This window comes from Polistes dominula, unplaced genomic scaffold, assembly GCF_049000335.1.
Source record: "Polistes dominula isolate Pdom_NZ unplaced genomic scaffold, Pdom_raw_medaka contig_79, whole genome shotgun sequence".
Lineage (NCBI taxonomy): Eukaryota > Metazoa > Arthropoda > Insecta > Hymenoptera > Vespidae > Polistes > Polistes dominula.
The window spans coordinates 1,777,237-1,801,776 of NW_028300916.1; the positions used below are offsets into that span (position 1 = coordinate 1,777,237).

At 29.0% G+C, this 24,540-nt stretch overlaps 1 long non-coding RNA gene across 4 annotated transcripts in view; it reads left to right on the forward strand.

Annotated features, from left to right (window-relative positions):
- The first annotated feature begins 114 nt into the window (after nucleotides 1-114).
- The window catches only part of LOC149033072 (uncharacterized), a 51,321-nt gene continuing 26,895 nt past the window's right edge, over nucleotides 115-24,540 (forward strand). For 2 of the 4 annotated variants that reach the window (XR_016176042.1, XR_016176043.1), the window contains exon 1: nucleotides 23,973-24,327. This is a non-coding gene — a long non-coding RNA (uncharacterized LOC149033072). Of the gene's footprint in view, nucleotides 271-472; nucleotides 614-23,972; nucleotides 24,328-24,540 lie in introns of those variants that run through there. The other 2 variants (XR_016176041.1, XR_016176040.1) reach the window with 2 other exon arrangements.

A 24,540-nucleotide genomic window follows, 5' to 3' on the forward strand; every position in this document is an offset into this window, starting at 1 on the left:
CATGCGCAAATTCGCGATAAGCACAGTAGCGCATGCGCACATTCGCGTATACGCATATTAGCGCATGCGTAAATTCGCACATACGCACCGTCCACGCGCACATTTGCGCATGCGCACATTGGCCATTTTGAAATTACTTTCGCGGTAGTGATAATCAGACGTAAACAAGTTTCCTTAGTGATTGCAATTAATAATATTTAATTATGTTATTTAATTTATCGAAAAAGTTCTTCATTATTTATAGTGTTGATGAAATAAAATAAAATGAAGGTACGTATATAATGATTAATTAAATTACATTGAAAATTATTTCATCGATGTTAAACTAATAATTTATATATTTTTTAATTTTTATTTTTATAACCTCATTTTTTTTGTTAACTAAAATGTTGTTTTTTTAATTTGCTTAATTGTTTGTTCGATTGATTATAAGATATTCACATTCATTAATATTCTCGATTGGATGTTTCAGTGTGAATGAGGTTCATCAAGAATACGTGATATATCATGGCATTGGAGATAATTAGATAGTATGTTTGCATGATGCATTTATACTAATCTATCTGGTAGAGAGTCAGTGATCGTATCCGGATCGTGTTAGTTTTCCGGTCTGGTGAGTAGCTTCGACATCTGCATGTGTATAATTCATATCCACCTTTATGGGTTGATATTTGTAAAGAGAGAGAGAGAAAAACAGAGAGAACAATAGAGAGAGGTAGGAAAAGTAAAAATAACAAACAATGTTCTTTACTATTTATATATCTGATCACTCAAATTATTTATTATAATTAAAAATTCATATCCTCAGATTAGAATTTGATTATTTGGGTATTCAGTGTAAGATTTCTTATCCTAGTATAAGATTTATTTATTATAACAAAAATCATAATGATACATATTTTGTTTAAATGGAAAAGGAAGATTCCTATGTGAATTAATAGATATTTGAAAAGATTGTTATTATTAATTACAAATAGTACGTGAATATCTGAATCTAAATCAAGCATGTAATCATGTATTTGGGTATGAATGATCTCTCATTCAAACTTACTTTTTAACAACAGCAATTTAAACTGTTATGGATGTATTTATACTATAGTTGATATATTTATTATCTCTGCTAATAAAACAAGTTTTCAGATAGTCAATTTAGCTACTCGAAATTGGACATTTCAAAATCCAATAAAACTTAATTAGCTAATAGATCATTATTTTATATTTTTTGTTTTATGTTACTATCCCAATTTGGATACCCAAAAATCAAAATAATCCTGTGAATTTGATTAGATTTTTAGCTTCCTATTATTTTGTAATCCTTTATTATTTTTTCTTTATTATACTTCTTATTAATTCTTTTCATAGGTATCAATATCAACTTTATTATTACACATCAGTAAAAAAAAGCATCAGAATACGAGTGTATGCATTAGCTGGACTGAAACCAGACGAATCGTTACAGTTGGACTCTTCTAGTTTTCTCTTTTTCTCTCTCTTTCTAAATCTAACATATACGTAATACATATATACTCATATGTAGTACATACACACATATACATATGTATGAATGTATGTACATATACTGAACGAGCACGTTCCACTCTTCGTGTCACTCGAAGAGAATAAGCGAGACACGTAAAAGCTCACTGTGCTTTCTCACTGAACGGAGATACTATTTGTAAACTAGGATTAAATTCCAGCCAAGTTAAGAGGGAAAAGTAGGTGGAGAGAATCGAGTGGATACACGCGAACGTAATTCACGTCGTTCGACTTTTCTTTCTATTCGCTTTTATTTTTTTTTTTTAGTTTTAGTTTTAGTTTTATTTCTATTTCTTATCCTTTTTGTTTTATTCTTTTTTTATTCGCACCACTGACCACACGGTTAAGCGGTTTAATTCTACTTTCGGATTCGTCGAGATCACATGTACGAACATTTGCACAAATTTCACCATGACTTATTTCTGAAAGAGGATTTGGTATTTTGTCTATTCACCATTGTAATGGGAAATTTTATGTTTTATTTTTTATTTTTGGGTTTTTTTTTTTTAATAATGTATGTACATAGTTGACGCGTGAACTATTTTCATATTTAAATTTATGATATAAATTCGCATTTTTCATAATAATGGCTTATAGATAATCGATTTATTGGGTGTTTTCATATTTAGTTTAGTCAAATGATCGGGAAGAAAATTGGAAATGAACGATTTCACTTGGAATTATCTAAAAATAAATATCAAAGTTTATGAATTTCCTTTTTGTTACACGTAGGTTGCCTCAAAAGATATTTCTCGTAAAAAGAATATGTCTTCTACTTCTTTTTCCTCTTCATTTTTTTCTTTTATCTTTTTTTCTTTCCTTTCTTTACTGCAGCATAGGGATGTACCTGCTATTCTTGAGAATTTCCCTTTTTTTCTTCTTCTTTTTCTTTATATTATACCCATGCTTCGAGTTTTCGAATATTCGTCGTAGAAATTTCAAGATTTTGTCACGTTTTACTTTCTAAAGAATAAAATATGAAAAACCTCGAATTATAAAGCTTAAAAATAAATAAATAAAAAAAACATTCGGGCGGTTCTACAATTGCTATGAAATATTGAAAGCAAGATGTAAACATTTCTACTTATCATTTGTTTTTTCTTTTTTTCTAATCTAACAATAAGATTAGAAACGTTCACATTCTTAATTCGTTGTTTGAATTATTTCTCACAAAAAAGATATGGATGGAAGGGGGGTGGTAATAAATTACCTAATGGTAGTAAAATTAGAAATGATAAATGAATGACCATGTCGTGATTTGATATACTAATCCAACAGATATATTTTTTTAATAAACCCCCCTATCCAGGATGCAATTATTTTTGTAAAGTTATTCAGATTTAAATGGTTACATCTGCAGAAACGAAATTACCTTAGTCACTCGACGGAAGCGACAACCGTTTCGTTGGTTTTATCGTTCGGAATTGTCGTAGGAGCGTTGCGTCAGCGTGTCACATCCATCACTATTGCGAAACACCCTGTGAACCAGGGGTTCAACCACCTACACTCGTCCTTTACCACCCTGTTTATTCTCTCTCTCTCTCTCTCTCTCTCTCATTCTCGCGTTCCTTTACTATCTCTCACTGTATTTATCTATTCCTCTCTACCTATCCATTCGTCGATCCACCCTTACCCCATTTATCTGTCCATCTATCCATTTCAAATTTCTCTCGATTTTACCTAACATTCTGTACTATTTGTAAGCAGTTAGAATTTACTATGTTTTTTTCTTTTTTTTTTTTTGTTCAACTTCATTGTTCTTTTTTTCTTTTTTTTTTTTTTTTGATCGATTGTGAGATTTCTTTTCCCTCTTTTTTTCTTTTCTTTTTCATCGTTTGACAAAAAAAAAAAAACAACAACATAACAGTAATATAGTTTATGATTTAGTTTCGTAAAATCTATTTTCAAATTTCTTGATACTTTCAACCTCACGTTTCCATTCATTATTAAAATTATGATCCTAGAGTTATAAAGCCAAATGCATTTTAGTTTTGTTAGGAATGCGAATGAGGGTTGCGTATTGTATTCCGTCGCGACATGGCGAGACATTGCGTCTCGCGAATCGAATACCATTCGCGTCGTTATGAGAATGAGAAGAAGAAGAAGAAGAAGAAGGAGAAGAAGAAGAAGAAGAAGGAAAGAAGGAAGGGAAAGTGGTTGTACGCATTTAAAATTTTATTTTAATTGGACGATAAAAGAAAAACAAAAAAGATTGTTCGTTCTATTAATTATTAACCCATTCGAGACCACTTGCACACCGTATGTGCAATCATACTTAGCTGTTATCAATTATTTTAAGTAAATTATTTAATTTTATATTGTATAAATAATATCTTTAAAATATAGAGAAACTAAATTTGCCATTGTAAAATTGGCAATATAATTAAAAAAAAAAAAAAACAAGAAATGGCTACTTGAACCGTGTTCGAAAAAAAATCGTGGTCTTGAATGGATTAACAGACAGGATCATGCAATTTTATCGAAAAAAATTAATATTTATTTTGGTAAATATTATTATTCTATTTCTTTATAATTGAATAAATTTTTGTGTTTTATTTATTTTTTTTTTTGTATTTTTTGCAGAACAAACAAGCCACAAAAAATATATTGTATGTAATATCAACACAAATACGAGCATTCAAATTTGAATGTACCAACGATATTGGAACCTACCAATAGAAAATTATTGTTAATCCTCTCTTTTAATTGTCAACAAATAACGAATTAATATTATTTTAAATCCGGTATATACTTATTCCCCCTATTTACCCGAATAAGTATTCATTGAATTTGAGATTCCTCAAAAACAAGCCAAGTCTTTTGGTTATTCATTCGATTGGAGCCCACCCCCTACCCTGGCCTACTTTAGCCGCATGCTAAAACACATTTCTATGCATTTGGTTCGTAATTTATTTCCGGTAACGAAGTTCTAAATATTATCCGATAGTCGGTATGCTGCTGCATTATTCGATTCGAGACGAGGCATATCGAGAGTTTCGAAAAGCGGGCAATCAGGGAACACATACTCCTCTCACCTCACCATTGCTAAAACCATTGTTTGTTGACTTTCATTCGAAAAAGGAGTGTTTGCTTACGACCAAATGCTGTCTGTATTTTCTGCTAGCACGAGAACTGACTGGTTGGGGTAGGGGTTGGTTGGTTGGTTAGTTGGTTGGTTGGCTAGCTAGCTAGCTAGCTAGCTAGCTGGTAAGCTTGCTAGAAAAGCTTTTGTGTTGAATCGATTTCTACGAGTGTCGTTATTATTCTCTCGTTTTGATCAAAAGCCACAGAAATTAATTCTACTTTCGTACCAACAATTCTTCATTATCACGCGAGTTAACTGAGTTCTCCCACACCAACCAAACGAACGAACCCAACCCAACAAACTCTTAACGTATCACAATAACGAAAAATATCATTCTCTCCTAGTGTGTAAACGCCACCAACCGAGTCACCGACCTGTAATAATGAGTTTCTAACCGGCTAATGAATAACTCGTGGAAATTAAACAGTTCGCAAATCGAGTTCCTCTCCCTCAAACCCTCCCGACAATGTTTACTACCCCCTCTCTCTCTCTCTCTCTCTTCTTTCGTTGAGTAATGCGACCACGTTTGAATCCTTGCGATTGCATCCCATTATTATTATTATTATGTTTTTCTTCATTCATCTATCTACTGGGTATCCCAAAACTTTATCAAATTACATAAATTACAAATTATTTATTTATTATTATTTAAAGTTACATCATAGTAGGCTCTTCACAGTTTCTTTTTGGTTTACAGAAAACCTAACAGTAGATTTGTATTTTCAAATGAAAAATAAGATATACCATTTATGCGTTTAGTTTATCTAGTCTCTCAATAAAAAGCAATTTTTAATACTCCCTTTATCTCTTCGTTCATACCCTTTTATTTTTTATTTTTTGTGTATAACTTTAAGAATATTTTTCACGATGTATTCACATCCTATATATAATCTCTCATTTGTACTCTTTCATTTTTCGCATGAGTAATCTTAAATCTATCGGATCTTTAATAAGAATTTGTTTTGCCATTTTTTTTCTTAATAATCTTCATAAACTGTGGGCAGCTAAAGAGAGAGAGAGAGAGAGAGAGAGAGAGAGAGAGAGAGAGAGAGAGAGAGAGAGAGAGAGAGGTAAGGATAGGCGTCTCGTGTATAGTTGTTGAAAGTTATTGAGCTGACGTAAGGTGAGGGGGTAGGTAGATGTCTCTAGGAAATTACACGTCACTTCGTCAATGAGCCTGTAGCCTCGAATCACGTTCCAACCCTTCTACAGTTCCTATAGGAAAGAGAGTGGGTGTTGGGTGATGGGGTGGTTAACGGAGGTTGGTCCGAGCTCTCTATCACGCGCCTTTTGAGACGGTTATGGGAAAGTAACGAGTCGTGTGTACGTTGAATGTAGGGGGAAAGGCTAAGGGTAGAGGGTGGGTGGGTGGTTGGGGGGTCTAACGTCGGAAGTAACGCGAACTGACGAGAAAATTAGCCAGTGAAAATCAGAATGAACGAACGAACGAACGAACGAACGTAGCAAACCGGTAGGGGTTGGTTGGGGTTCGTTGGTTTTACGCCGATGCTGCTGCTGCTGCTGCTGCTGTGCAGCTCTCGTCGATGCTCTCGACGAATTTTAATTACAAATGCTTTTGACGGGGTAATTATCGTTGATGTAACGATCCGCTTGGTCAAGGTAATTAACCAAATATATATAGCTCTTTATATACTTCCAAACCGAATCGTAATTATACACAGAGAGATGGATAGTAGTACTATGTTCGGATCGGATATTGGTGGATCGTGGTGTTAAAAGAAGAGGTGATATGATGGAAATGAAAACGATTAATTAATCTATTTTGTATTATTTTCTTTTTTTTTGTTTTTTTCTTTTCACACGTATTAATTCGACTATCATTTTTATAATATAATTTGAATTTAATCAGGACAACAACAGACAGAGAAATGTAGAAGATGAGAATGGGGAAAAAGAATGAAAATATTTAGTGATTATGTTGATTAACTTGATTCGGTCCTTTAATCCATTGATATAGTAGCAATCGAGACCCTAACATTGTAGTATAATCTGTATTGGATTTAATTTACATTAGGATGTTGTAACCGCGTGCAACGAGCTTAGGATTGAGGAGAACAAGATGGTCCATTTGCAATGGGATATTGGGGATATTCGTAGTGCTCGTCTGTCTTCCTAAACGATACGGAATTACATTCACTCTGTGTGCTTTACCGAAAGCCAAAAAGTATTTTTATCCTTTTAACTATTATACAACAAATCTTGTTCATTTTATTCTCATCCTAGTTGATTAATTCGATTCATTTTTTGTTTTTTTGATAAACTGTTGTGTTCTATGCATTAACGTGTTTTTTTTTTTTTTTAAATGGATTAGCTGAGAGTAAAAAATATAAATGAGAAGAACTTGTTTAATTTTACGTATCAATGAGAAGTTTTAGATTTTAGCTTTATTTGTTTGAAATAGATCAATATGTTACTCTTGCGGTACATACGACAATCCGTCTATCAATCTGTCGAACTAAATCGTGACACGATAAAGGCGAGGGTACGTCTAATCTACTGTGATTAAATTCCATGTAAACACGTCTCAATTTAGTTCCTATTGTCGATGAACTTGGAAATAAATATAAGGTGTATATATATACTTTGTATTTAGGACTATATTAAGATCTTATAATATATAATTTATATATTTATTTATATTTATTATAACTTATATTTTAAGATGTATATATGTTATATCCCTTATACTTAGAATTATATTTAGTACATATATATTAATAATTTACAATTAATTTTTAGTATTATATTAAGAGTATACAGTTTAAGGGTTATTTATAGTAAAATAAAGTAAAATATATATATATATATATATAAACTTAATTTATTTATATAATATAATATTAATTTTTATATAATATTTATATAAAATATTATATTTATAATATATAATTGTTTTATTATTAATATATATGTTACATTTACCTTATATTATATTGTAGCATTATATTTAAAGGTATATTAAAAATTGTAATATAAGAAATATATTTATATTTAAGGGTATATATAATATATATAAGGGTTAATATATAATATATATATAGCCCTCAAATAGAGAGGTAATTAAAAATATATATTACACTTAATTAATATATCAAAGTGTACATTTACCAACTACTTATTTTATAATATAAGATATAAATATTAGCTTATTAATGATTGGTAAGATAAATTAGATAAAATCTTTGAAAGGGTTCTTAGGGGGAATGAGGTCTTTAGTATTAGGGAATCGCTTTCCAAGTGATTAACGACGTGGCAGTAGCGGCTGGCTACAGTTTATTGGAAACAGACCATCGATGATGTATGCGGCATGTTCTACGAACGTAGGAAGCCTTGTTTGCTTCTAGCATAATAGGAAGGGTAATAAGGTAACGTCATTACCACATCATACATAGCCATGTAGTTATAACGATGCACCTGGATCATTAGCCGTCACAATTTATTTATAGCTTGTACGAATTGTCAGTGGAAATCGTTAAGCGTGTTATCCTCATAGTAATAGTAGTAATAGTAGTAGTAGTAGTTCAATGGTTTACGATTATTCTAGTTTGCATCACGTATAGTTTAGAAATACCATGTTTAGAGAATATTATCCTTCATCCAAAGGATTTTCTCATCAAGTTTCCTGATTTAAATGTTACATTAATTAAATCACTTATTTAATATTATTTTTTAATTATTATTATTTATTTATTATATATAATTATATTATATAAATTATAAAATATTATATAAATAATATATAATTTAATATAAAATTTTTTTATTATATATTATATATTATTATATATAATAATATATAATTATATATTTTATATGTATATTAATTATATTTTAGTTACAATAATTTTATTTTTTTTTTTATTATTTTTTATTTTAATAAATATTAAATTTATAATTATAAAATTTTAATTTACAAAATTTATAATTATAAATATAAATATTATATGTAATGTTATAATATAATATAAATTTATTTATATAAAAATATCTGAATTATTATATATATATATATATTATGTATATTCATTTAAGATAATAATAAATAATTAATAATACAAAATATATATCATTATTTTGTATAAGAATAAAAGAAAATATATTTGTTGTTGTTGTTGTTTATATAATTACTAATATGTACAAATGTAATATGTAATATTTAAAGTTTTTTTCTTTTTTTGCAATCAACGAATGAGGAATGGTTCATCGAGTAGATCCTTATTCTTCATTTTCTCATTAAATATTAACAACGATTCTAGGTACTAACCTCGCAACAGGAGAGATCCTTTCATAATTAGTGCTGATTTCGTTATTGAAACTTCGCTTGTTAGCGAAACAAAAGTTAGTAGTTTATAAAATGGTATATCAGAAAGGAATTAATTAACAAATGTAAAATTTATTCAATTCGTAGTAATCATATTTTTTTTTTTTTGATCTCTCAGTATATCGTTGATTTTTATTGGGTTTATAATCAATGAGTTTATGTATATTAAACATTTCAATGTTTTTTGTCTAAACAATTTATTCAGATTTTTTTTTCTGATCAATTCAACATATAATATATATAAAAATAAAAAAAATAAAATAATTAAAAAAGAAAATATAAAAAATATAATTGAAAAATTATAGATTTTCTTTGGTAGAAATAAATTTAACTTTAAAGATATAACACATATAAAAATAAAAGAAATAAAAAATATAAAATACCTAAAACGTATAGACATTTATTAAAATATTATTACAAAAAAATAAAATAATAAAATAAAAATATAAAAAAATATATTTGAAAAATTATAGATTTTCTTCGGTAGGAATTTAAAGATATAACACATATATAAAAATAAAAGAAATAAAAAATATAAAATACCTAAAACGTGTAGACATTTACTAAAATATTATTAAAAAAATAAATAAATATATATTAGAATAATTCAAGATTTTCTTTGATAAAAATAAATATTGCACGTTAAAGATATTTAAAATATCAAAGATGTTTAATGGACCATTATTATTACTTGAAGGAAATCGCGTTTAGGTTGAGTGGGAGTAGACTACATTACGTAGTCACCAATACGCTTGAAAAGCACCCTCTCCCTCCCCTCGCACCCCTTTCACACGTCTCTCTTCTCAACTATACGAACGATGGCCTGAAGCAAGTGCGTTTGACAGTTTAAGATTATTTACACATGCCTCGCGGCCTTTCCCTTCCTTCTATCTGCCTCTCACAAGGGTCGAAACGAGATTCTGGAAAGATGTGTGTAATGTAAAGCTTGAATTTCGTGTGCTATGGTATTACACATTCTCTCTCTCTCTCTCTCTCTCTCTCTCTCTCTCTCTCTCTCTCTCTCTCTCTCACACACACACACTCTCATTCACTTGCATTCACTCTTAGTATATTTAAGTTAGTATACTTGAACATATATATACATATATATAACTTCACACGTGGTAGTTTGAACAACAGACTTTATTTACATGCACCGTGAAAAAAAAAATATGTAAGAACAAATTTTGTTTATATTTTAAACAATTTATTGGTCATTCAAATAATTTAAAAAGTGTTTCTATTTATTTATTTATTTTGTTTTTTTTTTTTCAATGAAGAGAGGGATATCTTTTTTATGTTTCAAATGAATTATGTGATTGTAGGTTTTCTGTTATAAAAAGATATCTAATTTGATCGTCGAAATGTAATGAAATTTATTTAGTCATTGACAAATGGTTCGATTGTAGACACTGTCACCTTACTAATCTTCACGAGCTTTTAACTTAATCCTCGTCTGGGCCTAACTCATCTTCCTAAGAGAATCTATCTTCCGTCTGGTATAATCATTTCTTAGAATCATGTTAGAAAGTTAACACATCTTTGAAAAACTTTTTAGGATTAGTCGATCATTAAGGATTTTTATTTTCATTTGTGGAACCCGTAATTCATCATTTTTTTTCTTTTTTCTTTTTTCATAGATGATTTATCGAATATTATTAACGAATATATATTAATAATATTATTATAATATTATATAAATTTATATAATATTATATTATATAAATATAATATATATATTATAAATTATAATATATATATAAATTTAATAAATATATATATATATATATATATATATATATTTGGCGAATATTAATAGACCTGTAATTTTGCAAATTTCTTCTTTTTACTGTTGATAAAGTGTAGTAGAAAATAGTATTGAATTTACTTATCGTTGAAATATTTTTCTCGATAATCGCGTGTCAGTTAACGGTTGTCGAATGAAAATCGGATATTCCTATTTTGGTAGCGTACGGTTATATAATTCGCATTCTATGCATATGCAATCAGCAATTGGGGTTTAGCTTTCTAAGCAACACGACACGAAAGGCAAGCTCACACGCCAGGTGATTATATGATCGACCAAGATTACGAAATGTTTGCTTATTCATTTTCAATATGTCTCTTTTTTATACTATATAACATTTTTTTTTACTAATAATTACATTCAAATATAATTAATTATAATATTATACATATAATACAAATTTTATATAGGGCCAATTGACAGTTTAGAAATACAAATAAATCCATTATTTTTCTATAATATTTTGTTAATGTTATAATATTTTGAATGATCGATAGCGTTCTTATCGATCATTTAAAAAAAAAAATAAATAAATAAATATTTTACATAAGATCAATTGAAAGTTTAGAAATAAAATTAAATCAATTATTTTCCTATAATATTTTATTACTTTGTATTAAAGAAAAATATATTAAACAAAATAATTATATGAATAATTTCATAAATCAATATAAGAAGAAGAAGTTTATTTTTCAGGTATACCCCTTTAGGGTGTTTACCCCGAAGGCCCCCCCTACATGTTCGTTCCCCTTTAACAATATACTTAATTCTAATTATGCCCTAATATAATATTAGATATTAATATTAACAATATAAAAACAATATAAAACCATATAAACAACATTAAACAATAAACCTCATTTATTAACCATAAATCAATATAATTAATTTTAAAATACAAAATTTTCCAAGTTATGAAAAATATATTTAAAAATAGAAAATTATTTATCTATATATGTCTTGTGTTTTGTATCAAATAATAAAAAAAAAAGGTACAGAGGGGTGGTATTTACCTTTCGAAACGAGGTAGAATTTTTCTACGCTCAGAGTTTAACTTCCGATAAAGTTAAAGGATGACTCCGGGTAAATTTTCGATGAAAAGAAAGACGTAGAAAAGTTTAGTTACCTTTTCTTTCTAGCTTTCTCTTTTTATATATATATATATATATGCTATGTTATGCTTCTTAGATCAACTTCTCTTTTCCTTGAACTCCCTTCACCTTCACCAATGACGATGCTTTTGTCTTTCTTCTTCTTCTATCGCAAAGAACTCTTCCTCGTATTTCTTTCTTGTGTACCTTCGATAGAAGAAGAAGAAGAAGATGAAGAAGAAGAAAAAGAAAAAGAGAAATCTAAAACCGAACGAACGGACACTCCTCCACCACCACCACCACTATCATCAGCCCCCAAGGGATTCACTGTATTTGTGTAACTTCGTTTAATTCCTCGTCAGATCATTACGGTCCTTTCTCAACTACTGTGAACTACTCCTTTGTTTTTATTTTATTTTATTTTATTTTAAATATTAGGATGTTCTTGCCACGCGCGTTCCTATGACTTTTGTTATAAAATGTTGATGTAATATTATTCTAAATTATTTGATAAATTATTACAACACACACACACATGACAATTAGATAGTAATTTGTATACGTAATGTATCTTCTTTTAAATTCCTTTATTAACACGCTACGTGCCAAGTCCTTTTTACCTGACTTGTCATGCAACCCATTTAATTTTGCTTTAACAAAATCAACCATTACATATAATTATTATTATTATTATTATTATTATTATTATCATTATTATTATTATTATTATTATTAACTGGCATTAGAAACTCGAAAGTTTATTGCTGCAAATACCAAATCCCGCAATTGTTCCCGTCCCTGAGCGCGATCCTTCCATTCGCGGTCTTCGTATACTATTTCTTTCAGGTCCCTTTCAATATTATCCTCCCATCTACGTTCCAGTCTACCTAGACCATATAAAACCATACAATTACCATATAATTATTAATTATTGTAAATATAACAATTAAACAAACTTATTGTGCTTTGTTCTATACTGCATTTTGTATAATGCATCAATATTTTAAATTTGTTATAAACATATATTTTCAGAGCATTAAATAAATATGTTTAATGGTAAGTGTACCACCGGTGGTACACGCGGCATGGAACATGTTAATAGTTCAATTAAATTAATTATAAATATACTTCATATTCTATTATCTTTCTTATACATTTTAAAACATCAACAACACCCACGCAAATATATATTTAGTTTTATAAATAAAAAGTGATCAAATTTGGTTATCTAACTCATAAATATTTAACTTCAAGAATATTCCTCTTTCAAAATAAGACACCCTTTATGTACCATCCCCCTTATTTTTTTTTATTATTATTTTTAATAAACTTTTATCGTCAATTTTGAAAACCTATCATCCATCAGTTTCTTCATCCCGGTAAACAATGTGTCCCCATCTGTGTAAGTCGGCCCGTTAATACACTTATCCAATCAATCCACGATTGTATGTCGTTCCGGAAGTTGTTGGATCCTCCGAGTTAAGCTCAAGGATGCCACGAAACTTACTTCTCTCTCTCTCTCTCTCTCGTCTTCCTGTATTCGAAGTAAACTCGCACGAGAAACTTCCCTTTTATCGATAACTCGCGATAGAGCTCGATCTTGTCTTTCCCATCGATAAAGTTAGACCAACGTCATGGGTTCACAACCCCCATCCTCTTATTTTATCTTTTTTTCCTTCTCTTCTTCTTCTTCTTCTTCTTCAACCTCATTTTATTTTCTTTTTGTCAAAAATACTTTAAAAAAAAAAAACCAACCCTTCAATCAAAATAGATTTTAAGATTATGTTAGAATATTATATATATATATATATATATGTAGGAGAGTTTTAAGTGTAGCAGATGTAGACAAAAGCTAGTATTCAGTCCTTTCTGTAGATCTCATTTTATTTGAAAAAGAGAAATCTATCCAGATTAAAAGAAAAGATTAGGTGGGCCATAAAACCATAAACGAACCTTGAGGGTTATTAGGATATTGGTGTAATAAAAAACCATGTGTGCAGTGTAGGGACCCTTTGAAGAATTTCCGATATGCGATGCCATAAAAAGGTGTAACATTCCGATGTGCTAGATTATGTTTCTGTATGCATAGTTCCCACTACCGAAAACCATAGGCTGTACCTGTCGGTGGACTATGGGGTGGATCCTTATGCTATTGGTCAGTAAGATTTGTAAGCTTCTTCCCTCTCAAAAAGGGGTGTAGGTGATTTCTGATATAAAAGACATGGAAAGGAATAAGAGAGCAGAGTCTCGGGGGTAGAAGTAAAGGAGTCTCGGTGCTAGATGAAAAGAGTCTCAGTCGTAGAAGTAATGTAGTTTCAGTCGTAGAAGTAGAACAGTAGCAGTCGTAGCCTTAGTTAGATATCAGTTGTAACAGTCGTAAGAATTCAGTCGCTCATCTAAGTTGTAACCGTAAGATTGTGAAACTAATATTGTACCTTTTCTAATACCTGTTTTAAATAAATCTTATAGTAGGATTAAACTGGGTGTATGTTCACCTCGCACCTCTCACCCTAAATAAATTATACCTACATATATATATATATGATAAAATCAATTTCATGGAAATTTTCGATGATTGACTTGACATATACTATCACCGGATGATGATATCGATAGTACAAATAATCCAAGTGTACTTCTGATCGTTCGTTTCTAAAGCCGCCCACGTTTCAACTGCGTAGACCGCTGCTGCTGGGTGCTAACGAATTTTCCGCCTGTTACTGCATACGTAATGTGTAAACATACGTAGATGGACGGGGAGTTGAAACGACGAAAGCGAAGTTCTCACACGCCAAACTGACTCATCCCTTCATCCCTTCATCCCTCCTCTCACACACATAGCCCTCACATACGTTCACATGCAACCCTACCCAAAACCTACTACACCAATGTATATATATAGTATGTACTATATATATATGTATATATTCAGTGCCTGCAATTATGCCTGAGCGAACTAATTAATCCGTGGCATGATTGCAAGTAAATCGAATCCTGGCAAGCACCACGTTGCACGAGCTACTTCGAGTAAGAGAGAGAGAGAGAGAGAGAGAGAGAGAGAGAGAGAGAGAGAGAGACATAGAGATAGGAGTAGAAGAGTGGGTAGGAAAAGGGCTGGAAAAGGATGGATTCTACCAGTCGGTTCAGTACGCTCGTTGAGTTAAATATGCAAATCGAGTTGCACTTATGTCTCATGCCGCGGAAGCTCGAGAAACGGCATTTGCCACAGAAGGGCTGCAAACAAGGCTTGTCCTATCCCTATCCTTTCCACTCTATGCTATTTCTTCTTCTTCTTCTTCGTCTTCTTCATTTATCGTCCTTCCTAGTTCTCTCATTCCCTTATTTGTTTTCTTCTTCCTTCCTTCCTTTTTTTTTTCTTTTAGGGTTTAGAATTGTCGCCTGTCGATGGCACCCAACAACTCTACTTGGAATTAAAGTGCCCTATAGGGTTTGTTCAATGTTTGTTCAATTAAATCCCTCTCGTTTTAGTATACTATACGGGAATCGTGCCAATTTCAACGATTCGTTTTAAGAAAATCTTTGTTCTGTAACTTGTCGACCTTTTTCTTTTGCCTAACTAAATTCCCTAAATCTTCTATTGTGAACGAGAATGAGAAAGAGAGAGAGAGAGAGAGGGTTAACAGATAATTAAATAGATTCATTAACTAACGAGATCGAATTTGATTCTTTTTTTATTACACAAAGTTCTTTCTTTTTCTTCTTCTTCTTCTTCTTCTTCTTTTGTCAGGAATAAATTACGTCATTGATTAATTGAGTTTGAAATTTGAGATCGGGGAAAATTGTTTTCTTACCTGGTTATATATATATATATATATATTATTATACCATTGTACATTAATCTCAAACTTTTACTTGGAATTTTTCTATACAATTATGATATTATTATTTAAACGTATAATAACTAAAGTAACGATGAATTCCTTTTACCATAGAGTTATGTTTTAGAATAATACATGCATACGCGATTTCGTAGAAATTTGATAAAGTTACGTTGAAAATGTTACTGCGGATCTGAAGTTAAATTTATTCAACTACACCCCGTTTCCTCTCTCATCACTAGTTTTTAATTTTTAACAGAAAATTCTTCTTTTGAATTTTTTACGTTATAATATTATGACGAAACGTATAATACTTCTTATTTTTTTTTTTTTTTTTTTTTTACAAAAATGTAAAACTTTTGCTTTTGCTTGTAACGTTAATGTAAGATTCTTTTATTTCAATATTTTATTAAGCCAAAAAAAAAAAAAAAGAAAATTAAGAATATTCACACAGAAAGATGTTGTTTTTGTTTAACGAATGATTTATTATTTAAAGTATACTAGTATAAGTTTTAACAGAAAAAAATGGTGTATTGTCTATTCACTTTCGCCATCGGCCAATCGTAAACGTAATTAAACATTTGTTTACATAATTGTTACCTGTCCTGTTAATTCGATTGAAAATAAATAGGCTCGTCTGTTGAATTTGATTGGAAGAGCTTTCATACGTATAATATGTACGTACTATGTGATGATGACCTGTTTAATTTTCATCCATTTTTTATTTACTTTCAATATCAATTTCATTTACTTTTTCTTTGTATTTAATCACAAATAAAATATTTGTCATTATGTTTTATTAATATTAATAGTAGAAATTATTTGATATAATTTACACAGGAACCATGAGAAATATATATATATATATATATATATATATATATATATATATATATTATAGTGTAGAGTGAGGGGGAGATAGTTGAAGAAAAAAATGAGATATGCCATAAATAATTGTAGGTAGCATAGGTAAGCAAGCTATACTCGTATATATACTAGTAGGATGCCATTATTTATGATATTAGATTACGCTGTATCACTGCCGTAGTAATTAATTGCTACGTTTCGTCGTAACTTTGAACTTCCTGTTAACTACGAAATGCTAATGAACAGATTCGGTTGGTACGGTAACTTGGAAGGGCCGTTTCTAACCCGTCCCGTACCGTTCGTTCATTCGTTCGTTCGTTCGTTTCTTCGTTCCTATATTCCTACGATTCTACGTTTCTACATAGGTTGGTTCGTTGGTTGGTTGGTTCGTTTGTTTCAAACCCTTGTATATCAAGCTATTCCTCTCCCACCCTTCGTTTGAAATTACTTGCGTACCCTCTTTGTAAATATATACCTAAATCCCATGATAAATCTGCAAACAATTACCCACTGCCTCATTATATTCCGTATTTACGTAAATACACATGTAATCCTATGACAAATTTGTAAAAGTGGTATTGCGATGGATGGATATCATGTTCTTCTTCTTCTTCCCTCTTTGTCAACTCCCTTTAAACCAATCCCTCTCGCATTACATTGCTACTGTTGTTAACGTTCGATTAAATGTAACTCGTAACACGATTCTGGTAAACGCCAAAAGAGAACAGAAAAAAAAACAAAGTTTAAATACAAGGATTGATGATTAATTTCGTTATAAACAAAACAAAATAGTGTATATGGGGTTATTAATTGGATAAGTTATATTTTTATCACGAATTTTTAAAGCATGTGGTTTTTTTCTTTCTTTCTTTCTTTCTTTCTTTCTTATTTTCTTTTTAATACTTTTTTCTTGCTTTATCTGTACAAAAGGTCGATCCCATCGATACTTGAATGGTACTACACACTTTCTTAGCTTGTATTCAAGTGAGGACAGTGTCAGAAAAGGAAAGGAGAATTCTTAGAGTGGTTTGCTCTCTTTTACACGAGATCTTACTGCCCTTATTTTTACCTTCAAACCACCCTCTCGTACCACTGACGTTTTACTCTCTTTCCAACGTTTCTCTCCTTTTCTTTTTTCTTTAGGAGAAAAGAGTTTTTCTAACTTTTGGATCTTACTTTTTCTTCTTCCTTCTTTTCGTCCCTTATTTTCTTCCATTTCATTCTTGCGCTCACTACCTTTCTAGTTTTTTTTTTTTCTATTCGAGGTTAGCTAATTTTGCTCATTCTCCTCCGTCATCCAGTGACCAACCCAACCCCACTTCTTTCTTCTTGTACACTTCTTTTTCTTTTTTAGGCTTCTTTTAGGTTTTTCTTTTTTTTTTCTTTTCTTTTTTTTTTTTCAGCGGCCTGCTTTTCCTTTCTAACTTTCTTTCTATTTTAAGCATCACTTTTTCTTCCCTCTTTACCTTTTCATTCTACCTTTATGCATCACGTTCAACAATTTTTTTTTACTTTCTTTATCTTTTTTTTTCTTCTTATTATTATTATTATTTTTTTTTCCTTATTTCTATATACTTTAGTATATTACATATATATATTCTGTATACATTGATGTATTGTATTTTACAATTATACATGTATTGTACAAAATGGATTATTGTATTTTAAACTGTATACATATATATGTATATATATATATAATATAATATATATAAGCAATTATATATATAGTATAGTATATTATATATATATTATAGTATATTATACTATATATATAATTATAATAAATTATAAGATATTATAATTATTATAAAAAATTAAAATTACAATTAAATATTCTAAAAAAGTAATATAATAAATTATATTAATTATAATTTATTATAATTATATATATTATATTAATTATATATTAATATTATATATATCATATTAATATATATATATATATATATTAATTATAATTATAGTATAGTATATATACTATAATTATATATATAGTATAGTAATTATAGTATATTATATATATATAAAAGTTAAATAATTTTTAAATAGAGAGGTTATTTTGTAAAAGAATTATAAATCTCTGTATTACAAGAAAATATTAATTATTTCAAATTTACATTGACAGCAGAATTTTCTATTTCTTTTTTATGGTGTAATGCATTGGAACAGGGTTTAAAAAAAACCTTTTTTTTTTTTTACAATGACAATAATTGAAAAAGTTGCTTTCAGTTTATATATCATTTGTTTTAAATATATCATTTGAATGTAACTTTTCTTTAATAACAAAAACTTTTTATAATTTCATAAGAAATTTATGCCACTTTTATGTTTGTTTTTTTTTTTAATCACTTCTATAATTCATTTGTACAAATATATTTATATTATATTATATATATATATATATATATATATATATATATATATATATATATATATATATATATATATATATATATATATATATATATAATACATAATTTATTTCTTAAAAGATCGTATTTACTTTGTTTAATCTATTCGTATTATATTTACTTTAAATTCGAATGCGAATTGTACAAAAAGAGAATAGACTTTAATTACTCTTTTAATTAAGAAACGCCAACTACTATCATTCTCTACGATCTATTTATTTATTTTTATTTCACTTAACCTTTTATCCTTTTATATTCCTTTAAAGTGTTAAAAAAAAAAAAGAAAAGGAATTGGACTAATATGTTCGAAACGTTTTAATCTTTAAAATAGATTTACCCTTTTTTTTTTTTTTTTTTAAATTAACTTTTACTATATTACGACTCTTTATGCAAGGATTAAAATTATTATTTTTTTTTTCACGAATCAAAAGATTCTATTGAAGGAAAACGATTCACTTAGCTTTGCTTGCTTCCTGTTACAAAACGAGGAGAGAAAAAAAAAATTGGAAGAAGATGTTAGAAGAAATAGCAATCAAAAGCTAAGAAGAAGGGGAAGAAAAAAAAACAAATTTATCGACGAAAGATCTCGTCGTAAAAAAAAAAAAAAGGAAGCCGCTACGAAAAATTCTTTTTCAACTTTTCGCACGTTCACATTTTTCCAACCCTCAGAACCACCCTACTACTACTACTACTACTACTACTACTATTGGTACGGCCTTTACCACCCCTTATCCCTTCTTACTAACTCTCCCTTTTATTTTTTCTTTCTTCCTTTTTTTTATTTTTTTTTTCTTTTCTTTTCTTTTTTTCTATTTTTTTCTTTTTTCTTTTTTCATTTTTCTCGATCGTGAAATTTTCTTCTGCTCGCTCGAACGTCTGATTGGACTCGCTGTTCCGTACGCAATTACATCTCCCAGTTCACATTTTATTTTTTATTTTTTTCTTCTTTTCTCACAACTCCTCCCTCCTTTTACTCACCCCTCACCCCCTTCCTCCCCTCCTACCTTTTTAGCCTATTCTCGCGGACGTATGAACTCTTATCGGTATTTTATGCGTCAAGAACTTTATCGATTTTACTTTAACTCTCGTGTCATTCGATTTTACGTCAAATCATCTTTATATGTAGAAACACTTTATGCATATGTAAAACCTAATAATAATAATAATAATAATAATAATAATAATAATAATAATAATAAAAATAATAATAATAATAAAATTATGATGCATGTGTAATAGATAAATATGTATAAATCATTATTATATTTATTATACGATCATTAACTATTGTACATTAACAAAAATGATATATATATACTTATTATATATACCATTATATATTTAAAGGTATATTAAAAATTGTAAATACAAATATATTAAAAATTGTATATATATATATATTTACTACTATTTTATAGTAATTAATATTATTATAGTATTATTATATTATAATATTATATTATATTATTATATTTATTATTATATATTAATATATTATATATATTATAATATTATATTATATATAATTAATATTATTATAGTATTAATATATATATATATAAAATAGTAATAAATATATATATAAATTATTATTTATTTATATATTATATATAAAATTTTATATATATATATATATAAAATAAGTATAAAATATATATTGAAAACTTACAATACCTAAATAACTAGATAAATTCAATAATAATAAATCCTTAAATTAGCAATAAAAATTAAAAATAATCGTTATAAAATTATCTTATGTACTAAGTTGAAAAAAACCTCACAAAATAAAAAGTATTTCATTAAAATAGTTTAAGTAGTTTCAAAGTTTATTGGAAAGCAACAACGTGACACTAAATTTGAATATATGAAGATTATTATTACTTATTATTCTATCCTTTTCTATTCCTTATAACTTTGAACAATCTATATTTCTCTTTCTCTTTGACTTTTTGTTCTTTTACATTTAACAAGAATCAATGAAACACCTTTTCTACGGTAACCTAGGTGGATGAAATTCTACTATAAGTCCTTGTTGTGTTAGTGGTGGTCTTGAAGATGGAGTCGGGATACTCTTGATTGAATGAAACTTTCAACTTCGAGTGGCCTAACTCTGAAGAGTGAGAGTGCAATAGAATGAGATAAAAAGGGACAACTATAGAAACTCTATTTCATGAGAAAGAGAAAGATAGAGAGTGTGTATGTGGTGTCTGTGTACGAGTGTGGTGTATGTTAGAATCAAATAGAAGTATAAGTAATTGTCTATAGGTGTAAGGAATCTTGAGGAATACATAAGTTGACGTACGTTGAAGATGTTTTTAGAGAAACAGAGATAGATAGATGTAACTATGGTATGAGAAGAAGAAAAGTGAGAGTGTAAACTAGATGAAGTTATAGTACATTCAAAACTTATCAACAGTATGAACTTTAGAGTTAACGCAAAACTTCTCTGTAGGTATATATCCAACTTAAAGGGAGTGGGGTTGTGGGATTAAGTGATCGTGCAAACCTGAATCAAGTGATTCAACCTTTTACTCTAGTTCGAACCGATCGTTTCTTTGAAATCTAAAACCAGTTATCTCTGTATTACAATTCAATTATTTCAATTTACATACGACATAACTTTACTTTTTCTATTTTTTTTTTTTTCGTGTAACATTATTTTATGTGATTCCATTCTAATCGTGGTATTATTTTGTGTGTTGTTATGAATTATGAAATAATTTCAAGAATTAAATATTAAATCAACATTTTCTAACAAAGCAACAGCCAACGTGTGACTGGAACATCCTAGTAAGAATAATAATAATAATAATAATAATAATAAGAAAAGACACGTTGACTATGGGAAAACCCTTCGTGAAAGTTAATTTTCCTAGGAAAGCTTAAAGGGTAATTTTATTCTTAATTCTCAGTAAGAGTGAAAGAGAGAGAAAACGAGTCAAAGTTTTGCATCGAATCACACTAATCTTCTCTTTCTTGCACCTTTAGAAGGATGCTTAACGTTATTACGAGGAAGGAAAAGGGGGCGATAAACTGCATCGAGAGAGAGACTATTTATGTTCGTTTTCCTCTAGTTAGCGTTAGTATAAACGTAAATTTACCCTCGTCGTTGTTCGTAGTGGTGGTTCTCTCTCTCTCTCTCTCTCTCTCTTTCCTTTATATACTATCAAGGACTTTTCATCTTGATACGAAGGAAAATCATACGATTTACACCAAGCTTAAATGATATCGTTTAACTTTTTTACTTGACTATACAAAAATTAAAACGAATTATCTAACGCTATGATATTTCAAGTGGGAAATGTAATTTTTTTTTTAATATTGCTCCAATGAATAATAAATAAATAATTATTGAAATATTTACATATATATATTAAATATATTTATAAAATATAATAATTATATTATTAATTATTATATTATTAATATTATATATATAATTATAAAAATATCTAATAAAATAAATAATAATAGAAATATAACAGATATTTTTTGTATTTTTTATTTTCTCAAGTAAATCATTTTTCTTTATTTCCATTTGTCATGATTTTTATTAATATCCCATTTTAGGGTGTCTACCGTGTGTTTTTATATCCTTTCAATGGCATTTATTATCTTCAAACGTACAATGAAATTCTTTGTACTTTCGAATATAACGAGCAGTGGAACGGTCGCAAATCGTGTGAGTAACTACTTTAAGAAACGAAGATAACGTGACTGACGCCGTCACACTTTGGTGGAGTCTTTCGAAAAGCTCACATTAGAAACGTTGTATTTTCATCACCTTCTCTTTCTCTTCTATGTCTCTTATAATCCTACTTCGAGGATCAATGTGAGTTTACGGTGCTCGTAAAAGTGAGATTTACGTTCGTTGTAAAATCCTACTTACCAGAAAGAGAAAAAGACAGAAAGAGAAAGAAAAAGATAGATAGATGAATTTTCACATAAGTGAAAAAGACGAAGCACATTGAGATATTTCATAAGGGTAGACTCGTAGTTACGGTTTCTCGTACTTTCAAGTAAGGATCTTTATTCCCTTTAGAGTAGGATAGTTAACTTTTCAACTAAAAACGGCTGGAAAACGAAAACCGTACCTACTACGAAATTTGAAATTCTCTCAGGTAAGCCCAAGATCTTAAACGAAGATTGTGTAACCAACACACACTGTTTCCTGGGTTGATCCAATTTACTTCCACCACCTGTTCTTACCACGTGTTATGAGATATTATGCGTTTATATAGACACACACATGCACGCACACAGAATAAATACAATTAAAATCTATCCGTTTAGAAATCAACGTTGCATAAAATCGTTTCTATTTGAAATAAACCAAGACAAAAGTGAACTTCAAACGACATTTTTTTTTTTGACGTACAAAAATGTTCCGTAAAGTATGTCCGTGTTCCTTTATGAGTTTAAACAATTTTTATATTTAATATTTCTTTTTTTTTGTAATAAAATAATTGTCATGTTGAAAGTTAATGAAGTTGTATTTGATTGTACTATTTTGCGTTGGTTTATACTACTTATTTGACTCGTATTACTAGTGTTGACTCTTACTACTTATACGTCTGTAACTATTTATATCCATTAGTTTATCTGACGTTTATTATAGTTAAAAAAAAACAGAAAAAATATAAGAGAACATTGTAAAAGAACTCATAGTTAATGGTAATAAAAAGTACGTTACAATTTTATTCATTATTTCTCGTACGTGCGTGTGTTGTAAATCTATATATATATACTATATCGTAGTTTTTATATTCTCGCGGAAATGAAGTCATAAAGGAACGTATAAAAGATATTTTTTTGTTGTTTTTTTTTCTTTTTTCATTGCACAAGTCGAACAACGAGGTGTTAATTTTCGAACGTTTCGCGCCGCGCAATGCGTCGATAGAAAGAGAGAAAGAGAGAGAGAGAGTAAGGGTTGTTGTGAGAGAGGGGGGAAGGTATGGAAGGGTAGTGGTCTCATAAAGCGTCGCGTCGAGTTCGCTGCTCCGTCAGTATGCGTCGCGACGTCCAATGAGAACACAACGTTTCTTATCGTATCGCAGATACCGTTGACACGTGTGTTTCCACTTGATCTATCTCATTTTAAAAACTATCATCCGTTTTCTCTGTGTGATTCTTCTAATCATTTTTTGTTATCGTTGTGTGAATAAATGAACGTTTTCAAAATTAAGAATAAATTTCATTCGATATAGGTATATTTGTCGAGTAACAAGTGAAATAATGTGATTTATTATATAACAAAACTGTGAAACGTTTTACATCACGTGATCAAAGTATGTGTGACGAATTATTGGGACTTTACGCGAAAAATATTTATGTACGGAAATACCGGTATGTCATTCCCTTTTTCGAGAAGTATATTATTATTATTATTATTATTATTATTATTATTATTATTTTAATATTAATATTTCTAAACGTTCGGTTATACGTTAAAAAAATTCTATTTGTACTACTTTGCATTTACTTATACTACTTGTCTGATAACTCGCGTTATTACCTACGCTATATTTTACAACTTACACGTTTGTTACTAATAGCGTT